The sequence below is a fragment of the Nothobranchius furzeri genome, chromosome 12 (assembly GCF_043380555.1).
Source record: "Nothobranchius furzeri strain GRZ-AD chromosome 12, NfurGRZ-RIMD1, whole genome shotgun sequence".
NCBI classification, from domain to species: domain Eukaryota; kingdom Metazoa; phylum Chordata; class Actinopteri; order Cyprinodontiformes; family Nothobranchiidae; genus Nothobranchius; species Nothobranchius furzeri.
In genome coordinates, this window is record NC_091752.1 from 71,945,100 (window position 1) to 71,962,599 (window position 17,500).

Here is a 17,500-nt window from a genome sequence, read left to right on the forward strand (position 1 = left end):
GGCCCACCTATTTGGCAACGAGATGCCTGCAGCTCAGCCAATGCTTTCACTTGGAGAGCTGAAAGGGAGGGGAAAAGGGGGAGGGAGGGAGGAGAAGGGGTGAGGGGTGCGGAGGAAGGGAAAAGCATGCAGAAAGAGAAAGGAGGAGAGGGATGGATGGATGGATGGATGGAGGGATGGATGGAGGGGGAGCAGGTGGGGGAGTGAGGGAGCCAAATCGACAAGTTTCCACCCCGACGGAGGGCAAAGTTCAGGGGAGCAGGTCTCCTCCTCAGGCTGCCATCTTTACTATGGCCGCCGCCATCGTCACTCGGTCTCCCCCACGCTACTTCCTGTGCTGCGCTCCTCTACGTCCCTCCGCTCGCACAATGCCACCTTGGCAGAGGATGGCAAAGCGAGGACGCGCCGCTCCAGAGTCCCCGCAGACCCCTCCGCCGCCGGCAGCTGCTCGCCGGTTTGCCACAGCAAACAAAGAGGCAGAAAGCGCCACACACCCAAACGCAGCCCGTCCACGAGCAGCCGAGGGGGGGGGGGGGGGGGGGGGGGCACCAGACGCTTCAAACTGAAAAACAAGCAGGAGGTAAGCCAAGGGCATCGGCGTCGAAGCACCGAATCCTGCTCCCGCTCCTCCAGGGAGAGTTCAGGGAACTCTTCATCATGGTGATGAGCTACACCTGCTCTACGGACAGATCCCCCGACACGTCTCTGATGCACCGCCAGACCGCTCCAGCGCCTCTCGTGACTCTGTGGGACAAATCTGATCCAAAAGCAAGCTGGTGTCAGTTTAAAACACGCACCATCCACCACAGAAGTCCTTATCCGACAGCACCGACCCTCCGAGGACGCAGGAGGGAGAACCTGCTGCTGGGTGCAGACTTCTCTCTGCCTAATATAACACATGCATGAATGTCTTCCACACACCTGGTTCTGATCTGTGCTGAGGAACATTTATCAGGTGTGGCCACCTGTGATCAACTCACTTTAGATGCAGAAATATTCATAAATTAGGGTTAAAACAGATCATTTCCTTTAGAAATGTTCATCTGACCCAGGAGTCCTGAAACGGCTCTGCTCTCCGGGTCTGGACCTGAAGGTGAGTCGGTTACAGGATGGAACAGAGGAACCGGGTGGACTTTCATCTGCATGAAGATTAAAAAAGATTCATGACTAATAAAGCAGAAAACTGCATTAAAGGGATTATAATCTCATGTCTCTTCACTCATCTCTACGTCTGTCTGGCCTAGCTCTGATCATCCTGGATTATTTAGTTTGAGATTGGGACAGATTAGGGAAAACATCAGCCCTGCTGCAGGGAGAGGGTTTCCGACAGGAACCAGTATGCTGCAGAACCCGGTTCTAGTGAGGGGAACCTGACAGAACCTCGGGGCCTCCGGCAGACACGGCCTGCACGCGCATGCCCACGTGCGTGAGTGAGTGCGCGCTGCGGGATCATCGACCCTCACAGATCAGACTCCAACCGGAGAAAAGCGCATTGAGGAGTCTGCGCCAAACCCGCTGCGCCATTTGGCACACCTGCGTTGAAGTGCGGGCTCTTTCTCATTCAGCGCCAACGAGAGACACGAAATCAGCCGGAAATGAAATCACGACTCCATTCCCCTCGAGCTGAGCCCATTCTCATGAGAAAACGCGGGTCACGTGCTAAAAGCAAAACAAACACCTGAAGCCGACAGGTAAACCAGCCCCAGCGCGAGTCACCAGCTGCACTGACGGGAGGTTTCCGCCGGAAATAAAAAAAAACGTCTTCATGAGTTCAGAAAACTCAGCCAAGACAATTAAAAGTGTGTCATCGCTTCCGTTTTCCCTCAGGGCATTCCTAAAGGTGGAGTCCACCGGTCTTCTAACAGCCAGAGAGGAGAGGCTTGAGCAGGCCTGAACATCTGGAACATCTGGCTCCGTCACCAGTAGAAGTTATACAGCTGAGGCTGAAACCAGCAGCATCTCAGGACAAAAGACTGGATTTAGCTGCTGAGAGGACCCGGCTGGCGGCGTCACACCAACAAGTCCTTTTAGCATTTCAGCCCCATTTACATCACCAGCACCCACAACATCTTCTTCAGTAGTTTTATTATAATCCAAGTTAGAAACGTTACACAGAAGCAGTTCAATTCATTATCGTTCATTTGACATATTAAATTTAAAAAATAAAGCTAAACTATTTATTTAGTTAAATATTTATGTAATATATATGAGATTACAAAAACATACATCATGTGACGTGACGCATTAAATAAAAATATAGAGCTAAACTATTTAGTTAAATATTCATGTAATAAATGTGAGATTACAAAAACATACATCATGTGACGTGACACATTAAATAAAAATATAGAGCTAAACTGCTTATTTAGTTAAATATTTATGTAATATATATGATATTACAAAAACATACATCATGTGACGTGACGCATTAAATAAAAATATAGAGCTAAACTATTTAGTTAAATATTCATGTAATAAATGTGAGATTACAAAAACATACATCATGTGACGTGACATTAAATAAAAATATAGAGCTAAACTATTTAGTTAAATATTTATGTAATAAATGTGATATTACAAAAACATACATCATGTGACGTGACACATTAAATAAAAATATAGAGCTAAACTATTTAGTTAAATATTTATGTAATAAATGTGATATTACAAAAACATACATCATGTGACGTGACACATTAAATAAAAATATAGAGCTAAACTATTTCGTGAAATATTTATGTAATAAATGTGATATTACAAAAACATACATCATGTGACGTGACATTAAATAAAAATATAGAGCTAAACTATTTAGTTAAATATTTATGTAATAAATGTGATATTACAAAAACATACATCATGTGACGTGACACATTAAATAAAAATATAGAGCTAAACTATTTCGTGAAATATTTATGTAATAAATGTGATATTACAAAAACATACATCATGTGACGTGACATTAAATAAAAATATAGAGCTAAACTATTTAGTTAAATATTTATGTAATAAATGTGATATTACAAAAACATACATCATGTGACGTGACACATTAAATAAAAATATAGAGCTAAACTATTTTGTGAAATAATTATGTAATAAATGTGATATTACAAAAACATACATCATGTGACGTGACATTAAATAAAAATATAGAGCTAAACTATTTAGTTAAATATTTATGTAATAAATGTGATATTACAAAAACATACATCATGTGACGTGACATTAAATAAAAATATAGAGCTAAACTGCTTATTTAGTTAAATATTTATGTAATATATATGATATTACAAAAACATACATCATGTGACGTAACGCATTAAATAAAAATATAGAGCTAAACTGCTTATTTAGTTAAATATTTATGTAATATATATGATATATTTAAAAACATACATCATGTGATGTGACATTAAATAAAAATATAGAGCTAAACTGCTTATTTAGTTAAATATTTATGTAATATATATGATATTACAAAAACATACATCATGTGATGTGACGCATTAAATAAAAATATAGAGCTAAACTATTTAGTTAAATATTCATGTAATAAATGTGAGATTACAAAAACATACATCATGTGAGGTGACACATTAAATAAAAATATAGAGCTAAACTATTTAGTTAAATATTTATGTAATATATATGATATTACAAAAACATACATCATGTGACGTGACATTAAATAAAAATATAGAGCTAAACTATTTAGTTAAATATTTATGTAATATATATGATATATATAAAAACATACATCATGTGACGTGACACATTAAATAAAAATATAGAGCTAAACTATTTAGTTAAATATTTATATAATAAATGTGAGATTACAAAAACATACATCATGTGACTTCACTCATTAAATAAAAATATAGAGCTAAACTATTTAGTTAAATATTCATGTAATAAATGTGATATTATATAAACATACATCATGTGAAGTGACTCATTAAATAAAAATATAGAGCTAAACTACTTATTTAGTTAAATATTTATGTAACAAATCTGATATTACAAAAACATACATCATGTGACGTGACATTAAATAAAAATATAGAGCTAAACTATTTAGTGAAATATTTATGTAATAAATGTGATATTAAAAAAACATACATCATGTGACGTGACATTAAATAAAAATATAGAGCTAAACTATTTAGTTAAATATTTATGTAATAAATATGATATATTTAAAAACATACATCATGTGACGTGACATTAAATAAAAATATAGAGCTAAACTGCTTATTTAGTTAAATATTTATGTAATATATATGATATATTTAAAAACATACATCATGTGACATGACACATTAAATAAAAATATAGAGCTAAACTATTTAGTTAAATATTTATGTAATAAATGTGAGATTACAAAAACGTACATCATGTGATGTGACACATTAAATAAAAATATAGAGCTATACTATTTATTTAGTTAAATATTCATGTAATTAATGTGATATTAAATAAACATACATCATAAGACTTCACTCATTAAATAAAAATATAAAGCTAAATTATTTAGTTAAATATTTATGTAATAAATGTGATATTACAAAAACATGCATCATATGACGTGTCACATTAAATAAAAATATAGAGCTAAACTACTTATTTAGTTAAATATTCATGTAATAAATGTGATATTATATAAATATACTAGGGTTGTCACAGAGTGAAAATTTAACCTCACGGTTATTGTGACCAAAATTATCACGGTTTTCGGTATTATCACGGTATTTTTTTAAACGTGCTACATTTTCAGACACCTAAAGAAACCCTGCATATCAGGAAAATATTGTCCTCAGTTTGTGTAAAATTTTTGCCTAAAATGTGTTATTTTGTAATTATGTTGTTTATTTGTTTACATTTTTTCCCTTTAGTCTTTAAAATACCAATATTTGCCCATAACTTCTTATTTTTTGTCTGTTTGATGTCATCATTTTAAAAATATTAGACCAGATGATACTCAGTACTCAAGTAGCCTTCTAATCAGATACTTTTTTACCCTTACTTGAGTAATAAACCCTATATCAGGAAAGTATTGTCCTCGGTTTGTGTCCTTCCAGTGAGCTTTGCAGATGTGGGAAAATGTCATCAGGCAGTAATCATTGTTAAATTCATAATTATTCTCGGAGAGAGACCAACTCTTATCTGCCTCTGGGAGCCCCGTAATGCATAGCGTCATTTCAACATGGGGGGGTCACTCATTAACAGGGATGTGTATTTTTGAAATTCTAGCAATACGATACACATCACGATACAGGGGAGACGATACGATATATCACGATATATTGCGATACATTCAGTCAGACGTTACAAACAATTTATTTTACTGAATTTATTGTAATAATGTTCAGTAAACAGTCCAAACTGATACGTAACATGTTTAACATGAGGTATCTGAACCATGAGGGAGGGATTTACATTTCAGTGGTGGAAACAAAACCCGTTGCACACTGCTGCCAACTAGCGGGTGGCGATTGAATTGCACAAAACGAAAAGAAAATACACAAATGTTTGCATGTAAATTCTTTCAAGAATTTGATACACGGCTTTCGAATATTGATGTAATATTTACAGGGAAAAAATCACGATATATTGCCATATCGATATTTTCTTACATCCCTACTCATTAAATAAAAATATAGAGCTAAACTACTTATTTAGTTAAATATTCATGTAATAAATGTGATATTATAAACATACATGCATTTATTCAGGCTATCAATCCCTAATTTATAGGTATGGTTGTCACCCCCCAAACACACACACACACACACACACACACACACACACACACACACACACACACACACACACACACACACACACACACACACACACACACACACAAATGCTGGTGCCACTGATTCAACTTCTGAGTATTTTTCAAAATGAAATCATTTCTGTGTTCGGTTTTTAAACACTGAATCTGGGAATTTCATCCCAAACTGCCGGAGATGAAGCGCAACTCGACTTGTCAGCGCTTTGGGAAAACTCCACAAACTCACAGAAATCCAAACTTTCCGAGCCGGCAGCAGGCGTCTCCGTCCTGTGGTGCCTGACCTCGCCGTGACTACGCTGTATCTCATCAGGCCAATTAGAGCCTTGGTCTGCATAACCCGAGGGCCCCCCAGCTGCCGGGCCCTTCATTAGCGCAGCACTGCGCCCTCTCCTGCCCAGCTGAGCGTCCCTGACCCCGCCCCCCTCACCGCCACCACCCGGCTCAGACTGCTGACACACAGCCAGGCTGGGACGGGGGAGGAATGAGGAGTGGGAAGGGCTGAAAAGATAGCAGAGATGAGGGAGATGAGCCGCAGCTGGGCTCTTCTAGTCCAGGATCTTTTATTGGTCTCACATGATTTTCCAGAGAAAATCCATTTGTGGTAAAACTTTGTGAAAGTCCAGAAAGATTCAGAGAGATGGTAACATTCCTGCTATCAAACACAAACAGCTCCAATGCAAAGTCAGGGTAAAGACTGCAAACAACGAGCAAGATGGCCTTCCTGAAGTCTAGCGCCCGCCACCGTGGCTGCAGGCTGATGAGCTGCTTCCACTGTTCTGGAGAACAGCTGGTAGAGCTGCAGATGCAGCTGGAGCCCCAGCTCTAGCGAGCATGCACCGTTAGCAGCACTCGGTGGCTGGTCAGGTTCTCTGTGACAGTGAACACGGTGGCCATTCCCTTTGATCGACCTTTTGCTCGGTGGAAGCTGATCCATGTTTGATGAAACCATTCCACGGACTTGGAACATCACACCACATGAAGGGTTGGACGTCTGAGCCCTGGCTCCGTGTCCCGTTATCTTTGATCGTCTCCACCCGGCTTGCCTGCATCACAAACTTAGAAGCTCAAAGCACACGGACGCTGCTCCATGCGCCCCTTTGTGGAACCAGCCTTTCTGGATTTAAGATCTCCATATGGCCCGATCTAAAAGGCTTTTCAGGTTCGTGTGCTACCTCGCCGCTCAGCAGAGCCGAAGGGCTTCGCTGCTCCTTTCAGAGAAACGAGTGTGAAACGCCAAGGTCAGCCTTTCACACGGCGGGAGAAAAGTGAGCTGAAACAACACAAGTGTGTTTTCCGTGTCTGCGGCTGAGCCGCCAGCGCTGCGACACACACGCCTTTCAGCGACGTCGTAGGACACGCCTGGAGGAACGCTCCCGCTCGGGTTGTCCTGAGGATCTCTGTGAGGAACGCATCATCCCCACCCTGGCTTCGCTGTAGGTGCACCACCTTTACATGGACTGGCTTACAAGCTCCCCGCAGTGCTTGGCTGTTGGCGGATTAGATTATAATCTACTTGATCCACAGGCAAACCTACTCCGCGCCACTGAGGGGAAAAAGTAGGAAGAATTTGATCAATTTCCAAGCAGGAAATGTTAAAATTAAGGTTAAAATGTTGAGATCAGCGTGCAAATGTTGAAAAAAGTCTAAATATGTGTTAAATAAATGTTAAGTTATGGAGAATGAAGTGGAATCACGATCAAATCACAAAAAAGTCTAAACACGACCCAGGCAGAGAGAAACGTGTAGATTAAAATGTCCAGAGGCATGCTGAGATTTCAGTTTGAGAATAAAAAAGAAATGAAAAATGACTTTTATTGTGAAAGACTGAAGGAAGTTCCCTAGGTCCTTGGATGTTGCTGTTATAGTAGTTAGTCACTTTTTAGGACTAAGGTGAAAACGTGACTTTCGTCGCCTCCTGGTTGACGAACGGTGTCCTGATCCTCGCTGCTCTCGATGGAACGGCCGGGGTAGCGACCGCGTCACGATGTGGGCGTGTCTGCGTGTTCTACCGCTGTCCTCCAGCGTTTACGTGAGCGGATGTTTGCGTCGTGTCTGCATCCTGCAGCCATCCGTCACGCTTTCGCCCGGCCTTCTGAGCGCTGTACTCATCTTTTGTGGGTTCAGCGGTTTTAAACGGATAAAGTTGGACCGGGTTTAAAAACCGGACGCTTTAGAGAGAAGAGCTCGGATTCAGACAAATCGGTTTTCCTCCTGAGAAATTTTCGGCATTCATTTAAGTTTTTTTTTATCAAAGAACAAAAATTTCTACTTCTTACCTGAAAATTAAGAGTGAAGTAGTTCATTTGAACATAAAGCATTTATTTATTTATATGTATTTATTTCACCGTGATTCATGAAGTTTATATCAAACCTAGAGTTTGATGCAGGATTAACACAAATTATTCATATTTGATGTTACAAACAAACGGCTGAATAAACCAGAGAATATAACAGCATTACGAGGATAAGGTTCCCTAACGTGTGTCGGGGGATTAAAGATGGGAATAAAAAGCAAACCTCTGGGATTTAAACCACAGATGAAATCAGATTAAGGTGAAACTTGTTCATAGAGCCAGAGATAATCCGACTAACTAAACATCCGCCGCGGGTCCAGCAGCTCTGAGTGATTAGTGAGTTATCACGACAACATTTTATCCAGTTAGATGTTGTTGTTTTGTTCCAGCGACAAACGAAACCCTTCTGCGGGTGAACATCCTGTGCTTTCCCCGTTTCTCGTGATTAATATTTGACTTTTCAGCTTTCACGCTGACGCAAAACTCTCTGTCTGATTAACTCCCTTCACCGTTTGAAAGGATCGGACCATTTTCTCCTGAACACTAAATTCAATCAGCAAACATTGACCTGGTCCCAGTCTGACTGTGATTGCAGCGTTAAAGCGGTAAACATCCAGCAGCGAGCTACCATGGTTCGTTAGCGCCCATGCGGCTCTTCCTCAAAAGGGTTATTGAGGTTTACGGTCATGGCGAGTCTTCAGGCATCGCACTCCGGGGTCATAACAACCACAAGCAGCAACAGATGTGGAGAAAAAGCCTCTGCACGCATTACTTATGGACCAAAGGGCAGAAACAGCATGTCCACACGGATAATTGCCCCTTTCACTCCCTGCTACTGTCACATTGCTGGAACCACAGGCGGCACGAGGGCAGCAGCAGCAGCGCGGTGGCCCGTGGAAACGCCGCGTCAAAAAGGCAGAACTCAAGCAGACAGGCCGTGTTTTCGGGCCTGCGTTTAACCAAAGATGCGGGGCGAGGAGGCTACGGGCAGAAACTTCCCCAAACTGCCTGATGCACTGATTGCATTGAGCCTGGGTTCAGGGACGTATGTATGGAGACAATCACAGATCAGGCCAAGACAGGGAAAGACTCCGCTGAATAAGAAGCCCGGAGAAGCAAAGCCCACTTCTAAAGCAGCGCTGAATGCTCTGCAATCAGACAAATAAAGGGCCAATCTAGCACACAATCAAACTAAAGATTTGGCCTGCTCTCCTGCCAACAGCTAGGGACCTCCTCTTTCTGAACAAGGGATGCACTATTGACAACACCCCCTTCCCTCTCTCTGCCAGTCTGAAAGGCATGATGCCAGCCTTTTCCACCACTGGGCATGCTGCCCTGCCCTTTATGCAAATGCCTTGCAGCCATTCCTAACGCACAACCCCCACCTTCAGCCAGCAGGCCTGAGCACACCCTGACGTCTGTACAGCCTTCCTAGGTTTTTACTAAATCAGCCAAGTGTAGCCTCAGCTATACGACATTAGGGTTAGGGTTTGAGGTTCTGCCATTCTCAAACGAAGAGCTCAAAGCACCAACCAGAGGCAGGTCTGTGGGAGACGTGTGACCGTGCCAGTCCTGATAGCCGAGGACATCTCCTGGCAAAAACCAAGTGAGTAAGGAACAAAACCAAACCAAGGGCAAAGAAGGGAGCAAATATATGAGAAGTTGGAAGGAAAGAATAATTAACAGTTTCCTGAAACTTCTGCTTGCATCCCATTAACATTAATTAAAAGCTTGCAGAAACATGTAGCTTTAATAATAATGAGACTAGTGAGCACAGCACCGCCTGACTGAGATTCACAGTGAGGAAGCTCAACAAATGCATGACATATCAGGTCTGCTGGGGTTATGAACTAAACTACAAAGACCCAATTACCAGGTAAAGGAACAGTATTGTAATCTGATGTGAAACAAATCATCCATTCGTTAGTAGCAGCTAACTATGAGCATTAGCAAGTACCAAACATGGTGAAACACGTTCAGACTTGTGTTATTTGATGAGGCATTATTGAAAGATGGGTGAATGGAGGCAGTGGAAGAGTGTTGTTGCTGTTAGCCAATCAGAGGTGGGATGTTTGCATATCACAAGTGTGAATGAGTAATAATCCAAAAACTACCAAGCCTCTACACAACTACCAAGCCTCTACACAACTACCAAGCCTCTACACAACTACCAAGCCTCTACACAACTACCAAGCCTCAACTCAACTACCAAACCTCAACGCAACTACCAAGCCTCAACGCAACTACCAAGCCTCAACGCAACTACCAAGCCTCAACGCAACTACCAAGCCTCTACACAACTACCAAGCCTGAACACAACTACCAAGCCTCAACGCAACTACCAAGCCTCAACGCAACTACCAAGCCTCAACGCAACTACCAAGCCTCAACGCAACTACCAAGCCTCAACGCAACTACCAAGCCTCTACACAACTACCAAGCCTCTACACAACTACCAAGCCTCAACGCAACTACCAAGCCTCAACGCAACTACCAAGCCTCAACGCAACTACCAAGCCTCTACACAACTACCAAGCCTCTACGCAACTATCAAGCCTCAACGCAACTATCAAGCCTCAACACAACTACCAAGCCTCTACACAACTACCAAGCCTCTACACAACTACCAAGCCTCTACACAACTATCAAGCCTCAACACAACTACCAAGCCTCTACACAACTACCAAGCCTCTACACAACTATCAAGCCTCAACGCAACTACCAAGCCTCAACACAACTACCAAGCCTCAACACAACTACCAAGCCTCAACGCAACTGCCAAGCCTCAACGCAACTACCAACCCTCTACACAACTACCAAGCCTCAACGCAACTACCAAGCATCAACACAACGACCAAGCCTCAACGCAACTACCAAGCCTCTACACAACTATCAAGCCTCAACACAACTACCAAGCCTCAACGCAACTACCAAGCCTCAACACAACTACCAAGCCTCTACACAACTACCAAGCCTCTACACAACTACCAAGCCTCAACGCAACTACCAAGCCTCAACGCAACTACCAAGCCTCAACGCAACTACCAACCCTCTACACAACTACCAAGTCTCAACACAACTACCAAGCCTCAACGCAACTGCCAAGCCTCAACGCAAATACCAACCCTCTACACAACTACCAAGCCTCAACACAACTACCAAGCCTCAACGCAACTGCCAAGCCTCAACGCAACTACCAACCCTCTACACAACTACCAAGCCTCAACGCAACTACCAAGCATCAACACAACGACCAAGCCTCAACGCAACTACCAAGCCTCTACACAACTATGAAGCCTCAACACAACTACCAAGCCTCAACGCAACTACCAAGCCTCAACACAACTACCAAGCCTCTACACAACTACCAAGCCTCAACGCAACTGCCAAGCCTCAACACAACTACCAAGCCTCTACACAACTACCAAGCCTCAACACAACTACCAAGTCTCAACGCAACTGCCAAGCCTCAACGCAACTACCAAGCCTCTACACAACTACCAAGCCTCAACACAACTACCAAGCCTCAACGCAACTGCCAAGCCTCAACGCAACTACCAAGCCTCTACACAACTATCAAGCCTCAACACAACTACCAAGCCTCAGCGCAACTACCAAGCCTCAACACAACTACCAAGCCTCTACACAACTACCAAGCCTCTACACAACTACCAAGCCTCAACGCAACTGCCAAGCCTCAACGCAACTACCAAGCCTCAACGCAACTACCAACCCTCTACACAACTACCAAGTCTCAACACAACTACCAAGCCTCAATGCAACTGCAAAGCCTCAACGCAACTACCAACCCTCTACACAACTACCAAACCTCAACACAACTACCAAGCCTCAACGCAACTGCCAAGCCTCAACGCAACTACCAACCCTCTACACAACTATCAAGCCTCAACACAACTACCAAGCCTCAACGCAACTACCAAGCCTCAACACAACTACCAAGCCTCTACACAACTACCAAGCCTCAATGCAACTGCCAAGCCTCAACACAACTACCAAGCCTCTACACAACTACCAAGCCTCAACACAACTACCAAGCCTCGCAACAACTACCAAGCCTCAACTCAACTACCAAGCCTCTACACAACTACCAAGCCTCGCAACAACTACCAAGCGTCAACTCAACTACCAAGCCTCAACACAACTACCAAGCCTCAACTCAACTACCAAGCCTCTACACAACTACCAAGCCTCAACGCAACTACCAAGCCTCTACACAACTACCAAGCCTCAACGCAACTACCAAGCCTCTACACAACTACCAAGCCTCAACTCAACTACCAAGCCTCAACACAACTACCAAGCCTCTACACAACTACCAAGCCTCTACACAACTACCAACCCTCTACACAACTACCAAGCCTCAACACAACTACCAAGCCTCTACACAACTACAAAGCCTCTACACAACTACCAAGCCTCTACACAACTACCAAGCCTCAACTCAACTACCAAGCCTCTACACAACTACCGAGCCTCTACACAACTACCAAGCCTCAACTCAACTACCAAGCCTCAACACAACTACCAAGCCTCAACTCAACTACCAAGCCTCTACACAACTACCAAGCCTCAACACAACTACCAAGCCTCAACACAACTACCAAGCCCCTACACAACTACCAAGCCTCTACACAACTACCAAGCCTCAACTCAACTACCAAGCCTCTACACAACTACCAAGCCTCTACACAACTACCAAGCCTCAACTCAACTACCAAGCCTCAACACAACTACCAAGCCTCAACTCAACTACCAAGCCTCTACACAACTACCAAGCCGCAACTCAACTACCCAGCCTCTACACAACTACCAAGCCTCAACGCAACTACCAAGCCTCAACGCAACTACCAAGCCTCTACACAACTACCAAGCCTCAACTCAACTACCAAGCCTCAACACAACTACCAAGCCTCTACACAACTACCAAGCCTCTACACAACTACCAAGCCTCAACACAACTACCAAGCCTCAAAGCAACTATCAAGCCTCTACACAACTACCAAGCCTCTACACAACTACCGAGCCTCTACACAACTACCAAGCCTCAACTCAACTACCAAGCCTCAACACAACTACCAAGCCTCTACACAACTACCAAGCCTCAACACAACTACCAAGCCTCAACGCAACTATCAAGCCTCTACACAACTACCAAGCCTCTACACAACTACCGAGCCTCTACACAACTACCAAGCCTCAACTCAACTACCAAGCCTCAACACAACTACCAAGCCTCAACTCAACTACCAAGCCTCTACACAACTACCAAGCCTCAACACAACTACCAAGCCTCGCAACAACTACCAAGCCTCAACTCAACTACCAAGCCTCTACACAACTACCAAGCCTCGCAACAACTACCAAGCGTCAACTCAACTACCAAGCCTCAACACAACTACCAAGCCTCAACTCAACTACCAAGCCTCTACACAACTACCAAGCCTCAACGCAACTACCAAGCCTCTACACAACTACCAAGCCTCAACGCAACTACCAAGCCTCTACACAACTACCAAGCCTCAACTCAACTACCAAGCCTCAACACAACTACCAAGCCTCTACACAACTACCAAGCCTCAACACAACTACCAAGCCTCAACGCAACTATCAAGCCTCTACACAACTACCAAGCCTCTACACAACTACCGAGCCTCTACACAACTACCAAGCCTCAACTCAACTACCAAGCCTCAACACAACTACCAAGCCTCAACTCAACTACCAAGCCTCTACACAACTACCAAGCCTCAACACAACTACCAAGCCTCGCAACAACTACCAAGCCTCAACTCAACTACCAAGCCTCTACACAACTACCAAGCCTCGCAACAACTACCAAGCGTCAACTCAACTACCAAGGCTCAACACAACTACCAAGCCTCAACTCAACTACCAAGCCTCTACACAACTACCAAGCCTCAACGCAACTACCAAGCCTCTACACAACTACCAAGCCTCAACGCAACTACCAAGCCTCTACACAACTACCAAGCCTCAACTCAACTACCAAGCCTCAACACAACTACCAAGCCTCTACACAACTACCAAGCCTCTACACAACTACCAACCCTCTACACAACTACCAAGCCTCAACACAACTACCAAGCCTCTACACAACTACAAAGCCTCTACACAACTACCAAGCCTCTACACAACTACCAAGCCTCAACTCAACTACCAAGCCTCTACACAACTACCGAGCCTCTACACAACTACCAAGCCTCAACTCAACTACCAAGCCTCAACACAACTACCAAGCCTCAACTCAACTACCAAGCCTCTACACAACTACCAAGCCTCAACACAACTACCAAGCCTCAACACAACTACCAAGCCCCTACACAACTACCAAGCCTCTACACAACTACCAAGCCTCAACTCAACTACCAAGCCTCTACACAACTACCAAGCCTCTACACAACTACCAAGCCTCAACTCAACTACCAAGCCTCAACACAACTACCAAGCCTCAACTCAACTACCAAGCCTCTACACAACTACCAAGCCGCAACTCAACTACCCAGCCTCTACACAACTACCAAGCCTCAACGCAACTACCAAGCCTCAACGCAACTACCAAGCCTCTACACAACTACCAAGCCTCAACTCAACTACCAAGCCTCAACACAACTACCAAGCCTCTACACAACTACCAAGCCTCTACACAACTACCAAGCCTCAACACAACTACCAAGCCTCAAAGCAACTATCAAGCCTCTACACAACTACCAAGCCTCTACACAACTACCGAGCCTCTACACAACTACCAAGCCTCAACTCAACTACCAAGCCTCAACACAACTACCAAGCCTCTACACAACTACCAAGCCTCAACACAACTACCAAGCCTCAACGCAACTATCAAGCCTCTACACAACTACCAAGCCTCTACACAACTACCGAGCCTCTACACAACTACCAAGCCTCAACTCAACTACCAAGCCTCAACACAACTACCAAGCCTCAACTCAACTACCAAGCCTCTACACAACTACCAAGCCTCAACACAACTACCAAGCCTCTACACAACTACCAAGCCTCTACACAACTACCAAGCCTCAACTCAACTACCAAGCCTCAACACAACTACCAAGCCTCAACACAACTACCAAGCCTCTACACAACTACCAAGCCTCAACTCAACTACCAAGCCTCTACACAACTACCAAGCCTCAACACAACTACCAAGCCTCAACGCAACTGCCAAGCCTCAACGCAACTACCAAGCCTCTACACAACTATCAAGCCTCAACACAACTACCAAGCCTCAGCGCAACTACCAAGCCTCAACACAACTACCAAGCCTCTACACAACTACCAAGCCTCTACACAACTACCAAGCCTCAACTCAACTACCAAGCCTCTACACAACTACCAAGCCTCAACGCAACTACCAAGCCTCAACGCAACTGCCAAGCCTCAACGCAACTACCAAGCCTCTACACAACTATCAAGCCTCAACACAACTACCAAGCCTCAGCGCAACTACCAAGCCTCAACACAACTACCAAGCCTCTACACAACTACCAAGCCTCTACACAACTACCAAGCCTCAACACAACTACCAAGCCTCTACACAACTACCAAGCCTCAACTCAACTACCAAGCCTCTACACAACTACCAAGCCTCAACACAACTACCAAGCCTCAACACAACTACCAAGCCTCTACACAACTACCAAGCCTCAACACAACTACCAAGCCTCTACACAACTACCAAGCCTCAACACAACTACCAACCCTCTACACAACTACCAAGCCTCTACACAACTACCAACCCTCTACACAACTACCAAGCCTCAACACAACTACCAAGCCTCTACACAACTACCAAGCCTCAACACAACTACCAAGCCTCTACACAACTACCAAGCCTCAACACAACTACCAACCCTCTACACAACTACCAAGCCTCTACACAACTACCAACCCTCTACACAACTACCAAGCCTCAACACAACTACCAAGCCTCTACACAACTACCAAGCCTCTACACAACTACCAAGCCTCTACACAACTACCAAGCCTCAACACAACTACCAAGCATCTACACAACTACCAAGCCTCAACACAACTACCAAGCCTCAACACAACTACCAAGCCTCAACACAACTACCAAGCCTCTACACAACTACCAAGCCTCTACACAACTACCAAGCCTCTACACAACTACCAAGCCTCTACACAACTACCAAGCCTCTACACAACTACCAAGCCTCAACACAACTACCAACCCTCTACACAACTACCAAGCCTCTACACAACTACCAACCCTCTACACAACTACCAAGCCTCAACACAACTACCAAGCCTCAACACAACTACCAAGCCTCAACACAATGGCTGCTATAATCTTTCTGAGAGAGCTTGGGCAAATACACAAAACCAAACAAGTTGGTTAAACAAGGATTACATATTTAGCAACCCCTTCTCTAAGCCCGGATCACACTTTTCAGCCATCGCACAGGCTCGTTCATGTCACAGCATGAGAACTCCAGAAAGGTGGCACACTGTACGGCGCCAGATTTCGGTGAGGCAGACTTTACGACGTCGCTCTCCAGCAGGACACGCTACGTCACGAGCACACCTCCTGAAAGCAGACGTCACTAAGCAGACCGCTTACCTACACAACGCTGAAAATGGCTTTGGAGTCCGACTCCAGCTGTGGGTCTCCTTTCACGTCGTCCAGCTAAACAGCTGAGCTGTCTGCTGGACATTCATCCTTCTTTATACATAAAAATCCACTAAACTACAGAGAAGTACCAATCTGTCACAGTTTGATCCAACATCTAAACTTTTGTCTCACAGCTCCGCTCCGTGACAGCTCACACTCGCTGTGATGGAGCGGAGCTGCAGCACAACCATACCGATCCGTCCTTTCCAGTGAAAATGGGAAATTTCCTCCAACAGAAAAGGATCTCATGTTTATGTGTTTTATTTTTTATGTTCGTGACCTCATCTTCTCTCAGATCTCAGATCACAGAATCAAGGTTTCCACAATTCAGCTGATGGTCTAAAAATGTAATTATTTTAGCATAACTCCGGTTTTACTTGGGCTATTAACAAAACGTTGAGCGTAGTTTATATTCCGCATTTTAAACTTTAATTGAAACCGAAGTTCAGAGAGGCGGAGTCTTGCTGCTGCTGCGTCTTACATTTCATTGGTTGGTTGCAGACAGGAGTTGAAGGTTTTCAAACATGACTGTCGGAGACTGTCGGGTTGTGAGACGGCTCAAAAAGCTGCGCAGAGCCAGTCAGACTGGACGACCACAGATCACGCTCATGTTTAGGAGAGGCTTCCACCGGGGACGATACCCATGCATGCCATTCCTCTGCAGCGTGCGCCACATGGTGTCACGGGAAACGGTCACTCGTCTGGCTTTCT

The 17,500-nt window shown here is 44.0% G+C and overlaps 1 protein-coding gene across 10 annotated transcripts in view; it reads right to left on the reverse strand.

Moving 5' to 3' along the window:
• The window catches only part of nfixb (nuclear factor I/Xb), a 293,764-nt gene that overhangs the window by 139,262 nt on the left and 137,002 nt on the right, over nt 1-17,500 (reverse strand). The window lies entirely within an intron of this gene.